The sequence below is a fragment of the Strigops habroptila genome, chromosome Z (genome assembly GCF_004027225.2).
Source record: "Strigops habroptila isolate Jane chromosome Z, bStrHab1.2.pri, whole genome shotgun sequence".
Lineage (NCBI taxonomy): Eukaryota > Metazoa > Chordata > Aves > Psittaciformes > Psittacidae > Strigops > Strigops habroptila.
Genome location: NC_044302.2, coordinates 48,206,512 through 48,220,588, shown reverse-complemented (window position 1 = coordinate 48,220,588; position 14,077 = coordinate 48,206,512). Strand labels below are relative to the sequence as shown.

The 14,077-nt window shown below is 42.7% G+C and overlaps 1 protein-coding gene across 4 annotated transcripts in view; it reads right to left on the bottom strand.

Annotated features, from left to right (window-relative positions):
• Positions 1-14,077, bottom strand: part of PLPPR1 (phospholipid phosphatase related 1) — a 127,702-nt gene that overhangs the window by 67,081 nt on the left and 46,544 nt on the right. The gene's annotated exons all lie outside the window — the stretch shown is intronic.

Here is a 14,077-nt window from a genome sequence, read left to right as displayed (position 1 = left end):
ACACAGAAGAGAATGGAAATCCTTTGCTATCAATTTTAATGAGAGCACATCAAGTGAGAGCACATCAACAGAGATTTAGGTAGGCCCAGTCTCACTTCCAATGCTCACACGGAATCCCTGCCCTGATCATAAGCATCTCCACAAGCCAGGGCTAAAGTGACAGAAGGAGGTGAAAGCTGGTGTATTTTCCAGAGAACGCTTTGCACAACATCCTTGCCCAGCTTTCTGACCTCACTGGCATCTGAATGGCAATTCAGGCCTTGGCATATGGAGCCTGTGAGGTTCACAAAGGGGTCAGTGCTTTCTCACCAGCTCTCGGCAGGGCTACTAGAAGAAATATGATTATCAGAGCACTGAGTTCAGCAGAGGTTATGACTCCTGACTAAGGAGCTGGATCAGCTGCCAGTGCTTGCCACCTGCACCATGATGCAGGCTCTTGTGTTGCCACCTATGTCCTACTGTCACGGTTTGGCCCAGGCGGTAACTCAGAACCACGCTGCCGCTCACTCACTCTGCATGAGTCTCTCACTACTGGGTTTCTTATCTCAGTTCTTCCCATCTTGAGCCAGAGATGTAAAATAGACAATCTATACAGTGGTTTTGGTAATATTTTTCTAGGCACACCATAGCTATAGTGACTCCAGTGAAGCCACATCCTGTGTCAGAATGTCTTCTGAACTATTAACCGTTTAAAAATGTAGTTCCAGGGCAAACAAAATGCTCAGGAAACGTTACCTGTGGCACACTTCAGACACTCCCATCCCACACTGTATCCCAGTTCTGAAATAGAAATATTCTATATTTTCAAAATGCCGGTTTGTCCAAACGTACTTCAACTTTACTTAGCAGATAAAATGGGTTGTATCTCAGAGGTTACTGCCATTGTTTTAAAAAAAAACAAGGAAATCCAACCCAATTTGGGTTGTGGAAAAGATTTCCAATCATCCATTTTTTAACAACACTTTTCATACTGCCATCTCTTGTGCCATGTGGCTCTCCTTTTAACTTGGCAAACACATGGCCTGGTAAAATAGTAGGTTAAAGAGAGCAGCTTACAGAGCATTATTCCACAAAACTCTTTTTGTGTCCTGGAAGTAAACTGTCAGCACCTTTTTTGCAAATCCTGTTTTTCAAATAGCTTAGGGCAAAGATGTTAATACCTCAGCACCTTCATGAATGCTTTGCCAAATCAAGCTTAGAAATAACCAAGATTTTCCATAACACTGTTCTGTAATTCCAAGTTGTGCCTTCAGTTCGGACTGCTGTGACTGCTGCATGTCCCTCACCAAAGCAGAGGGCTGCAGGGCAACCAAAGAATTTAAGAAATGTCCTCAAGAGATGACTGAAAGCAACTGCATAGACTTGCAAAGAAGCTGAATTGCCTAATTTAATGTTAGGGAACCCCCGATACCATAAATATGTATCACTGTGTCTGTGCTTTTAAGCTTATTGTGCACCACTGGTTTAAAAAGCTGCATTGCCTATGGGAAAGCATTTTACCTGTCAGCTTCTCTCCTACGTGGTGACACGTTTGTGTTAGACAGAAGTAGTAAGAGATCGAATAGTTGTCTGATCAGGCCGGCTAATTCCTGGATTGTGGGAATACTCACAGGTAGCCTGTGCTTGTGTAGCAAGTCTTTTCATCAGCTCACTAGACAGAAGAGGAAAGGAGAGGAACAGTGTGATCTTGGTGGGAGCATCACCTTTTGTCTCTCTCCAGCTGGCGATGAGTGCTCCAGGGATACACGCAGCAAAAAACGAGATTACAGCCATCCCTAGATGCTTCAGTCTGCAGAGCAGTCAGAGATAATCCACTTTTGCCCAAAGAATCACGGAATAGTAATAAGATGTAATCAAGTGTTTAGTGACAGTCCTGTTTTATAATCCATGAAGATGTTTTCACATTGAACAAATTTTTGTAGAGCAAAGCCTCTGACCAAAGCAACAGTAAATAACAGCTATAATACCAGCATATGGTACTGCCTTCTCAATTTTTTATTTTTTTATGAATTTGAATCAATTGTTAAGGAACTCATGTTAGCAAAACCACAAGTGGCTTTTTAGATCCCACTAGCTGTGACCTTTTAAAGCCCTGGTATGTGAGCACTGCATGACAGTAGAACTGGTCAAACCTATTCTAACTCATTAGGAACCGCTGTTGAGAGAATATTAACAATCTGGAGCTCTGTTATTATGAGGTCCTTCTACTCTTTAAACAATATGTATAATTGTATAATACAACATTTATGAATTAATTAGCATTAGTCAGTTCTCGTCTTGGTCAATTTACCCCATGTGCACTTTCAGAAAACCCCTGATCTACAGTGTAGGAGGTTATTGTCTGACATCTCCTGAGAGAACAAGCAGAGACATAGAACATACATAAATGAATTTAAAATTAACTGGAAAGGACAGCAAAGAAAAAAGAATTCAAGCTGAAGAGATTTTCTTGCCACAGGGATACATCCAGAGGAAAAAAAGAAAAGAATGAGAGTCAGAGAGTGGAGGAAAGAAGAATGCTCTAAAAAAGTGTATTTTCCTACAACAGAAGAATTTCTAAAAGCCCTATTCAGGTATGTTCTAAAGCTTTTTATCTGAGCATGTGGCAGAGAGCAAAAAGGACACATCTAGAACAAACCAGCATTTGCTGAGCCTTTATAGTATAAGCTTTTCCAGCAGACACAGGAAGGTTGGTTGATTGTTGTCTTGTGTAATCAACGCTCAGATCAACTAATTGCAGGTCTGTTCCTCAGGAAACACTGGTCACCCTTACATTTTTTAAGCTATGATGTCCTGCATAGGTGAGAAGATGAATATTATGGCTTTATATACTGCTGTAGTGGGTATCTGGGCACATGCAGAAAATACTAAAACCAACAATACCGAAAAGCTAGCAGGCACCATTTAGCATAGTTTTCAACCTCTGTTTTGTTTAATCAATACCAATGCATATTTCTTTTGCCATTAGCTCGGAGACTGCCACCCTGAAACACAGTAACTGCTGTGCAGACCAAGATAGCAGCAAAGTCACTGGCACACATGCGACATCACTGCAGAATCCCAAATCTGCTCAGACCAGAGGTGAGGAGGACAACCACTGATCATTTGGTACTAGGATGTGACGCAAGCACCAAAGAAGTTGATTGGATTTCCTGTCCCTCTTCATCTAGACAGTTTCATGATTTTTTCAGCATCAGCTAACATCCTGTTTCAAAATAGTATGTAAATGTTATCTTAGGAAGAACGCAACTCTGGTATTTCTGTAACAATGTAAAAGATACTTAAAATGCAAGCTCTTCCTCATTTGTAAATTAGTTTAACCCTGCATTAACAATTTGCAACCCCCTGTTGGCAACTGGGTTCAAATTATAAAGATCTTTATTCTCATTAAAATAAGAATTCTGTTTACTAGTAAAGAAATTGTTAAAACTTCTGCACCAGTCCATCAAGGATCAATTTGCCCAACTGAAACACAAATTGAGTATGTCAAACCTCTGCTCAATTAAGAAAACAAATTCAAGCTACTGCCACTGCTGAAGGTGATTATCCAAGCTTTTGCAGAGAACTGTATCATTGTACCCATTATTTACTACATCAGCTCTTACAGATCTCATTCTAAAGCTGAGTCCTCTATTTCCTGTGGGGGAAACAGCCAGAGAGAGATGAAGAAATTTGCCAAACATCACACAATGACTCAATGTTTAGGCTGAAGAAAGACGTATTATTCTCAGACTCCTGTCAAGTGCTCAATCCACTTGACTATACAATTGCTACACTTCAAATATACTTGCTAATTCCTGCACAAGAACTATGCAGTTCTCGTTGTACAGTTAAGTAATGCAGGTTTCCCTTAGCTTGCTACTGAAACCAAACTGAGTTTTCCTACTGAAACCACAATAGAATGCACATCACAACTCTGCACAAGCAGCAATCAAACATACACCAAGACGTGACAGCCTCGCATCCTCTCTATGCAACTTCACCCCTGGCATGTCCAAAGGCACCTCTTATTATATGAGTGCAATCCTGGCATGAACACGCATGTAATTTTGAATAGGTTGCCACAGGGTAACAGAGGGTTAAAATGCCTTTCCAAAGCTCTTTTCAATGTACAAGTAACCAATGCATACGAAAGGGCCTAAGGAATCAAACATAAGATTTTCCTGCAAAGGGAGTCATGGCTATTTCATGTTTTCCTGGCTACATTACAGATATTTTCTGTATTTTCAAAGTAATCAGAAACACAGAGTTATGGCATGAATCATTCCAAAAGCCAAATTGTGTGAGGACAAGTGCAAATGACATTGTCATAAAGACCTGTTTGTGATTTGGTTTGTCTGCCTTGCATCCAAACATAACAGACTGTTTGCTTAGTATTATTGCATAAAAATAGCAAAATGAAGAAAACAGTGCCATGTTTGCAACACTTAAAAGGTACGAGACAACTGGCACTCAGTTTGCTGTCTCATGAGCCAAAACACACTGGGTTTGACCTACAAATGAGAAAGTTGTCCTTTGGATCAGGTTGCCCTTGATCTGTGGAAAAGCGCAAACACGCAATGGAGCTTGGTCAAGAGGAAAGACACTTACTTAGCTCTGGCTTCCCATTATCGAAGAACCCTTTCCCTGACAGGCAAAGAGCCACCAACACTATGGCCACTAGACCAGTAACATGCTGTCAGACCGATGACATTTTATGCCCAAAGCCTGACTAACATGTTTGAGTCTTGGTTTTTAGTTGTTAACTTGGTTTTTAGTTGTTAACTGAGAAATTGCCTTCTAAGCTGATCATAAACAAATGTGTGTTCTAAGTTTCACGAGTTGGCTAGTGGCTGTCTCCCTGGGCACCCCATATCAGCAGCATGACTTCCAAATCTGCAAGAACAATGAAAACAGGTTTTGGGTTTTTTTGGGTTTTTTGTTTGTTTGTTTGGTTGGTTTTTTTACTTTGCAAGAACGCTGAACAGCTGAAGCAGAAGATCAGTTTACTGCATGTAGATCTCACCATGGAATAAAATTTATTATAAACTTTCCTACATAAATTCCTCGTTTCTGTTTAAGCTACTGCCATTCAAAGATATTGGCCTGTCAGTGAAAGTGCTTTTCACATGTATCTCCACAGACTCAATTACAGGAAACTAATTACATATGACTAATGACAGTGAGTAGAAGAACAAAAAACCTGCCACCAGTACGTGAAAGAAACCCACACATATTCACCACTACAATAAACAATTTTACAGCATTTGAATATTAAGCCAGAAAAAATACTTTCTCTGGTGACAGTTCTGACCTTTTTCTGTAAACAGAGGTTACATTTTAACATTTCTGCACTAATACTAGCAAACTACTTTATAGTGAACGATGATACGTGAACTATGATACGATAGGTATCATAGTTCACAGCTTATCTGAAATGATGATTCTTGGTACAAAACCCACCTTTCTATGAAGAGAGCTATCTGGATTCCTAAACTACCAATCTCTTAAAAACGTTGCTGAATTCTGGTGGCGAAGCAGGGTTTTACTCGCAGAAGAAAAAGATGCCAGAGTTTTTAAGAATTCTGTTAGGGATATTTTCCCCTGCTGCTAGCTTCATGTGGAAAGTTATCCCATGTCTGAGTGATAAGCAGCAGTGTAAAATCCATAGACAGGAAGACTGATAAGTGATCTGCATCACTTATATCTTCAAGAGAGTTCAAGTGTTATGTGAGCACATCAGAGGCCTCATAACAACTTCTCACTCCAGGGAGGCAAGTGAAATCCCATTCATTGGAATTTCACTTGTCACAGCTGCTAGAGACAAAATTTACATTGAGGCCACTTGACCAGAATTTCACAGATGTTGTCTAAGCAGAACCCAAGCATGACTGTGTAGATAGCTGATATATGCTAACAAACAGAATCACCACAAGCTTTATTTTGTACTGTCTCAGACCTGCAAACCTTTCCTTGTCCTGAAGGCCTGATTTCATGAGGCACTGAATTTCTTGTGAAAATGTTCAGTATATCACTTACTTGGTGTTGCTTTGAATGATACCCACTAAAATGTGGTGTCACATCAGCAAAACCACATGGATAAAAAGTTTAACCTATTGATGATGCTTCTTTCTTTCTTGCAAAAGGTTTAGCAGTGCATGATAAATGAAGAAGTCTGACAATGAGATTCATTAGGAAATTCTTAAAAAAAGTAACCCCAACAATCCACTGAATTTATCCCTGCAATTAACAAGACTGTTCCTACTCCTAACTTTCATTTGACTTGAAAAAGCTAGTTGTTCTAGCTCTCATTTCACCCCTTCAAACTTAAAAGTGAATCTAAACAAAATAGTTGTGCATTATCTCTGGCAAACGACTATCTCTGGCCTTTACCCATCCACTTGAAGGAATGCCATCCTGATTTAAATAAATTAATTTTCTTTGTGAGCTTCTCTGACCAAATGTGAAAGGTAACTGCTCATTTCTTTTATTTGTAACTAAGTTAGAAATCCATGTATCTTTAAAGACATTTGTAGCAATAAACTGGCAGGTGCAGTGAGCAATAAAGTAACGGTTCATAGACATCAAGGACTCTGAATTCCAGAGATTAGTAATATAATTAACTTAAAGAAGACATAGCAGTCTGTTGTTCCAAAAGAAGAATTCAAGATGCAGATCTGCAACTGATTGAATTAATTAGTTATGGGCTTGAGATATGGGTATTCTGCTTAGCTCTATGCTAAATCACGTGTCTTAAAATATTGTACAAATTTCTAATTTCACTGTCTCATTTGCACAACCTAAAAATAAAATAGTCAAGACCCTTTATATTTGCAGCTGGCAGTCTTGCAAGGCTCAGGCTGAAAACCAAATACTACAGTATGACCTCCCCGATGTCTGGGATACTATCACAGAACCATAGTATCATAGAATACTTGGAAGGATAAACCTATCATTCCAAGTTCGGATTGAAATGGACCTTCAAAGGTCATCTAGTCCAACCCTCCTGCAATAAGCAGTGACATCTTCAACTAGACCAGGTTGCTCAGAACCACATCGAGCCTGGCCTTGAATGTCTCCAGGGATGGCACATCTATCATGACTTGTGACTGAATTTCAGCATTTGAAATCAATTCCACTGCATTTGGTGCCTCTCCGTGCAAAACACTGGCAGGCACTGAGGAAACTGGACAGTTTCAATAGCAAAAAAGCACAGCAGCCTTCTCCTCAGGCTCTTAGCACAGTCGACTGGTAAAAAGGGAAGAAAACATTGAAGAGAAAGAAGAAAACGAGAATCTCAAGTTTTGTAGCACCAGTTTGTGAAATACTGAGGGTAACATTGCAACAATGCAGAGAAGGGGAAAAATTGAATGAGCTACAGAAAAACTGCTATGGGATGAAGGGCAGATGAAGAAAACAGACCAGAAGTTTGGCCCGTGATGGGAAACCACAAGACTGAAAATTTTGTCTACTCTAATATCAATACAATAGACACTGGAATACATTTCTCCTTTCCCCTCCCAAATTCCTCAGGGTTTTGCGTAAGATTTTAATACTGACTAAAATATTTTTATCTCAAAGTTATTAAAATAATTAATTATTAAAAAAATTGTCTGGAGCAATTTTCCTAATTCTGATGCAAATTCATACTTTACTCCAAAAAACTGCAAGTGTTGTTTTGTTTTTTTCTTTTCAAAGGCAATGGTCCTATTGAAATCTATTGAGCTACTAAAAAAACCAATTGGTTGTTTATGTGTCAGCAACAGTACAAAGTAATGGTTCTGAATTTGTAATAGAGTTTCAGAGCTATGCACAGGAAGAATTTTGGGAATCCTAATATTAAAAACATATTTCAAAAACACATGCTGCATAATGTTTTTGTATGCCACCCCTCCTGAGCCTAAGTGCAAGTAAGCTGCTGATTCACACACTTGAGTGCGATCATTGAGTTACACCCTTTTTACTTGCAGGAGGAACTGGGCAGTTACAGTCTCACTCTAACTGGCCAGCAGGAATTTCCTTGATGCCATGAGCAGCTTGCACTGGAACAGGTGTAGCAAACCCACTCCCAGCATGGATCTGTCTCTCCTCCTGCTACCTGGCATTGCCATGCATCTGCTCCCTGTTCCCAAAGGGATACAACCAATCCAGCTGACAGAGATGAAAGAGAAGGCTACTGAATGCTCTGACTGATAACTGAACTAAGAGAAAATGAATGGCCCTTTCACACCTTGCTGAGCAAGCAACGGCATATCCTTCTTCATTTGAAGGAAGAGGCTTGTGCAAAGTGCCAGCTACTATTAGGCTTCAGGTGGAGATCTCCAAGGAAATTTCCAGACCCCTCCCACCACTTTCCTGCTATGACAACTTAGGAAGCCAGCACTTCTGGAGAGTGTTTATGCAGGTCACAGTGTAAAGATAAAATGGCAGTGAGCACAGGAATGAACAGACTGAACAGCTATGTTTGTTAGTTATGGTGAGGGAAGAAAAATCGGGTGAGTAGTAAGTTCCTATTTATTTCCTTCTTTTTTTTTTAAGGGGATGAATGCTGTATTGAAAATTTCAACTCAAAATCATGGTGAGCTAACAGTAAACACTGGGCATGTAATAGGCACAACCCAGCAGACTCTACACCGAAACAAAGCATTCATTTTGTTCCCTCAGGGCCAAGCAAGCAAAACTATGTGAGTATTGATTGCAAGCTGTAATATTCTGAAAGTAAACAAGCAACTGCTTCACCACACTGTAGTCTTTGGTGATGAGATCCAGAGGGTCACCCTCTTGCTCCTCTGATGTTCTGGTATTCATTTTGGCAGTGGAGCTGCCAGAAATACACAGGGACTGCACGGACTCCTGCTCCTGCAAACCTGACAGCAAGTTCAATCTTACATGAATCTTTCATCCGTTCACCTTCTTTATAAACACCACCTTCCCCTTCATCCCTTGCAAGGACAGAGTACAAAGTATTTCTGACATGCCTGCTCTGTTCCTTCATACAAAACACTACGGTAGAAGGTCTCCTTAATAGAAAAAAAAAAAAAAAATTCTATTTTTTAGATATATATAAAAAAGGGAAAGAAAAAACAAAGTAGGATAAGAGAAATAGCCCTATTTTTCACTTTCCTCTTTGTCCTGGGTTCAGCTATAGCAGTCATTTTTCTCGTTCTTAGTAGCTGGCGCAGTGCTGTGTTTTTTAACTTTCAGCCTGGGAACAATGCTGATAACACTGATGTTTTTAGTTGTTGCTAAGTAATGTTTATTCCAACCAAGGACTTTCTCAGTCTCATGCTTTGCCAGGGAGGAGGGGAAGCCAGGAGGAAGCAGAGACAGGACACCTGACCCAAACTGGCCAAAGGGGTATTCCATACCACAGTACATCATGCCCAGTATATACACCGGGGGGAGTTACCCGGAAGGCCCAGATCACTGCTCGGGTCGGGCTGGGTATCGGTCGGCGGGTGATGAGCAATTATATCCTCTCCCCTTGTTATTTCACTAATCATTATTATCATTGGTGGTAGCAGTAGTGGTTTTGTATTTTCCTTAGTTACTGGACTGTTCTTATCTCAACCTGTGGGAGTTACATTTTTCCGATTCTCCTCCCCATCCCTCCGGGAGCGGGGGGAGGAAGAAGGGGGGGAGTGAGCGAGCGGCTGTGTGGTTCCGAGTTACCGGCTGGGCTCAAACCACGACAGTTCTTTTTGGCACCCAATGTGGGGCACGAAGGGTTGAGATAACGACAGATCTGACCAGAGTGTGTCTAATCATATTTGTGATAAGCATTCATTGTTACTACTCACCACAATGGTGATTATTTGGCTCTCAGACTTGTTGCGCTTGATCTCAGAGTTTCAGCATGTGGTACCTTACTTACAGCCACTATTTGCTGTTTTAGCGTTTATCGGCTGGGGGGCCTGGGCTAAGGTTCTTGTTTCACTGTACTTCATGGTAATGACTTGTAATACAATAGACTCATTGATCATGAAACTGGTCTGGTTTGTGCTTCCAGTGTGGCCATCACCTCTATACATTGGGAGGTATATAATGAAATATTTTAGCAATTGCATATCTTTTTTTTTCTCCTCGGGGGGTCAACTTATGAAGGAGGCATTCTCTTCCTCCCGCCGCTCCCGGAGAGATTGGAGAGCCAAGGAGTGATCAGCAGGACCCACTCACCCTTTAATAGCCCCATATGGCCAGTGCAAAAGTCTAATGGAGAGTGGAGACTAACAGTAGACTATTGTGGCCTGAACGAAGTCACACCACCATTGAGTGTTGCCGTACCGGACATACTAGAACTTCAGTATGAACTGGAGTCAAAGGCAGCCAAGTGGTATGCCACAACTGATATTGCCAATGCATTTTTCTCAATCCCTTTGGCAGCAGAATGCAGGCCACAGGTTGCTTTCACTTGGAGGGGCGTCCAGTACACTTGGAACCGACTGCCCCAGGGGTGGAAACACAGCCCTACCATCTGCCATGGATTGATCCAGACTGCACTGGAACAGAGGCAAGCTCCAGAACACCTGCAATACATTGATGACATCATTGTGTGGGGTGATACAGCGGAAGAAGTTTTTGAGAAGGGGAGGAAGATAATCCAAATCCTGCTGAAGGCCAGTTTTGCCATAAAACGGAATAAGGTCAAGGGACCTGCACAGGAGATTCAATTTTTGGGAATAAAATGGCAAGATGGATGTCGCCAGATCCTCACAGATGTGATCAATAAGATAACAGCAATGTCTCCACCAACTAACAAGAAAGAAACACAAGCTTTCTTAGGTGTTGTGGGGTTCTGGAGAACGCACATCCCAAATTGCAGTCTGATTGTAAGCCCTCTCTATCACGTGACCTGGAAGAAGAATGATTTCAAATGGGGCCCTGAGCAACAACAAGCCTTTGAACAAATTAAACGAGAAATAGTTCATGCAGTAGCCCTTGGACGAGTCCCGGCCGGGCCAGATGTGAAAAATGTGCTCTATACCGCAGCCGGGGAGAATGGTCCTACCTGGAGCCTCTGGCAGAAAGCTCCAGGGGAGACTCGAGGTCGACCCCTTGGCTTTTGGAGTCGGGGATATAAAGAATCCGAGGCCAGCTATACTCCCACTGAAAAAGAGATACTGGCAGCCTGTGAAGGGGTTCGAGCTGCTTCAGAAGTGATTGGAACTGAAACACAGCTCCTCCTGGCACCCCGGTTGCCTGTGCTGGGCTGGATGTTCAAAGGCAGGGTCTCCTCTACACATCATGCAACTGATGCTACATGGAATAAGTGGGCCGCAATAATTACACAACGAGCTCGAATAGGAAATCCCAGTCGTCCAGGAATTCTAGAAGTCATCATGGACTGGCCAGAGGGCAAAGATTTTGGGACGTCACCAGAAGAGAAGGTGACGCGTGCTGAAGAGGCCCCACCATATAATGAACTGTCAGAGAGTGAAAAGCAATATGCCTTGTTTACTGATGGGTCCTTCCATATTGTGGGAAAGCATCGGAGATGGAAGGCAGCTGTGTGGAGTCCCCTGCAACAAGCTGCAGAAACTGCTGCAGGAGAGGGTGAATCGAGTCAGTTTGCAGAGGTGAAAGCCATCCAGCTGGCCTTGGACATTGCTGAACAAGAAAAATGGCCAGTACTTTATCTCTATACTGACTCATGGATGGTGGCAAATGCCCTGTGGGGGTGGTTGCAGCAATGGAAGCAGAGCAACTGGCAACGCAGAAGTAAACCCATCTGGGCTGCTGCATTGTGGCAAGATATCGCTGCTTGGCTGCAGAACCTGGTGGTGAAGGTACGCCACGTAGATGCTTATATACCCAAGAGTCGGGCCACTGAGGAATACCAGGATAACCAGCAAGTGGATAAAGCTGCTAAGATTGAAGTGGCTCAGATGGACTTAGATTGGCAACATAAGGGTGAATTATTTTTAGCCCAGTGGGCCCATGACACCTCAGGCCATTAAGGCAGAGATGCAACATATAGATGGGCTTGTGATCGAGGGCTGGACTTAACGATGGACACTATTGCCCAGGTTATTCACGAATGTGAAACATGTGCTGCAATTAAGCAAGCCAAACGGTTAAAGCCTCTCTGGTATGGAGGACGATGGCTGAAGTACAAGTATGGGGAGGCCTGGCAGATTGACTGTATCACACTCCCACCAACCCGCCAAGGCAAGCGCTATGTGCTTACCATGGTGGAAGCAACCACCGGCTGGCTGGAAACATATGCTGTGCCCCATGCCACTGCCTGGAACACTATCCTGGGCCTTGAAAAACAAGTTTTGTGGCGACACGGCACCCCAGAGAGAACTGAGTCAGACAATGGGACTCATTTCTGGAACAACCTTATAGACACTTGGGCCAAAGAGCATGGCATTGAGTGGGTATATCACATCCCCTACCATGCACCAGCCTCTGGGAAAATCGAACGGTACAATGGGCTGTTAAAAACTACACTGAGAGCAATGGGTGGTGGGACTTTCAAACACTGGGATACACATTTACCAAAAGTCACCTGGTTGGTCAACACTAGGTCAACACTAGGGGATCTGCCAACAGGGCTGGCCCAGCCCAATCAGAACTTTTACGTACTGTAGAGGGGGATAAATTTCCTGTGGTGCACATAAAGAATTTGTTGGGGAAGACAGTCTGGGTTATTCCTGCTTCAGGTAAAGGCAAACCCACTCGTGGGGTTGCTTTTGCTCAGGGACCTGGATATACTTGGTGGGTAATGCGGGAAGATGGGGAATTCCGATGTGTACCTCAAGGGGATTTGATTTGGGGGGGAAAACAGCCAATGAACTCAATTGTACGCTGTTGCCTGCTCTATAACACTTTGATAGCCCACCAGCTAGATATCTTCAGGTCGCCAGCAATTGACCCTGACTTCCCTCCGATCATCACCTCAACAAAGAATGAATTTTGAGGAAACCAGAGAAGATCAGCAGTGACCAGATGAGTTTGGCGATATTATCAGCAGGCAACACTCCAAAACTACATACCATCCCTCCTGCCCTGCAAGACTATTACATGAGATGGAGCCTGACATCATGGACTGGATGAGTTCAGCAATTTTACAGGGATTGGTCCATGGACTAGGGAATGATATCTTTCTCTGTGTGTGGCTGTGGGGGTATATATATGTGTATATATGGGACAGGGGCGGTGGTGTGTTGAGAGATGTGGGATCTGAGCATGACGTGAATGGTATGGAATAAGGGGTGGATACTGTCCTGGGTTCAGCTATAGCAGTCGTTTTTCTCCTTCTTAGTAGCTGGTGCAGTGCTGTGTTTTTTAACTTTCAGCCTGGGAACAATGCTGATAACACTGATGTTTTTAGTTGTTGCTAAGTAATGTTTATTCCAACCAAGGACTTTCTCAGTCTCATGCTTTGCCAGGGAGGAGGGGAAGCCGGGAGGAAGCAGAGACAGGACACCTGACCCAAACTAGCCAAAGGGGTATTCCATACCACAGCACGTCATGCCCAGTATATAAACCGGGGGGAGTTACCCGGAAGGCCCAGATCACTGCTCGGGTCGGGCTGGGTATCGGTCGGAGGGTGGTGAGCAATTGTATCCTCTCCCCTTGTTATTTCACTAATCATTATTGTTATTGGTGGTAGCAGTAGTGGTTTTGTATTATACCTTAGTTGCGGGACTGCTCTTATCTCAACCCATGGGAGTTACATTCTTCCGATTCTCCTCCCCATCCCTCCGGGAGCGGGGGGAGGAAGAAGGGGGGGAGTGAGCGAGCGGCTGTGTGGTTCCGAGTTACCGGCTGAGCTCAAACGACGACACTCTTTTTATTTCTGTGTCCATTATGTGCCCAGGGGAAGCAAGTATAACCTCTATAGGCTGAATACTGTAATTTGTCCACTTCTAAGGACGGTATTGTACTACAGCTCATGCAGTTTATGTGGGCCTCAAAAACACAACCTGGATGGGAAGTCAAGAATTTAATAATCTACTGTTAGATTACCTGACATGTTAACTATCTAATAAAATGTTATCAGCCCAGATCTAAAAAAAAGAAGAAAATTCAGCAAACTATTACAAAAACATTTCAAAACATAAAAATCTTTTTAAAGGCTTTGTAATACCTC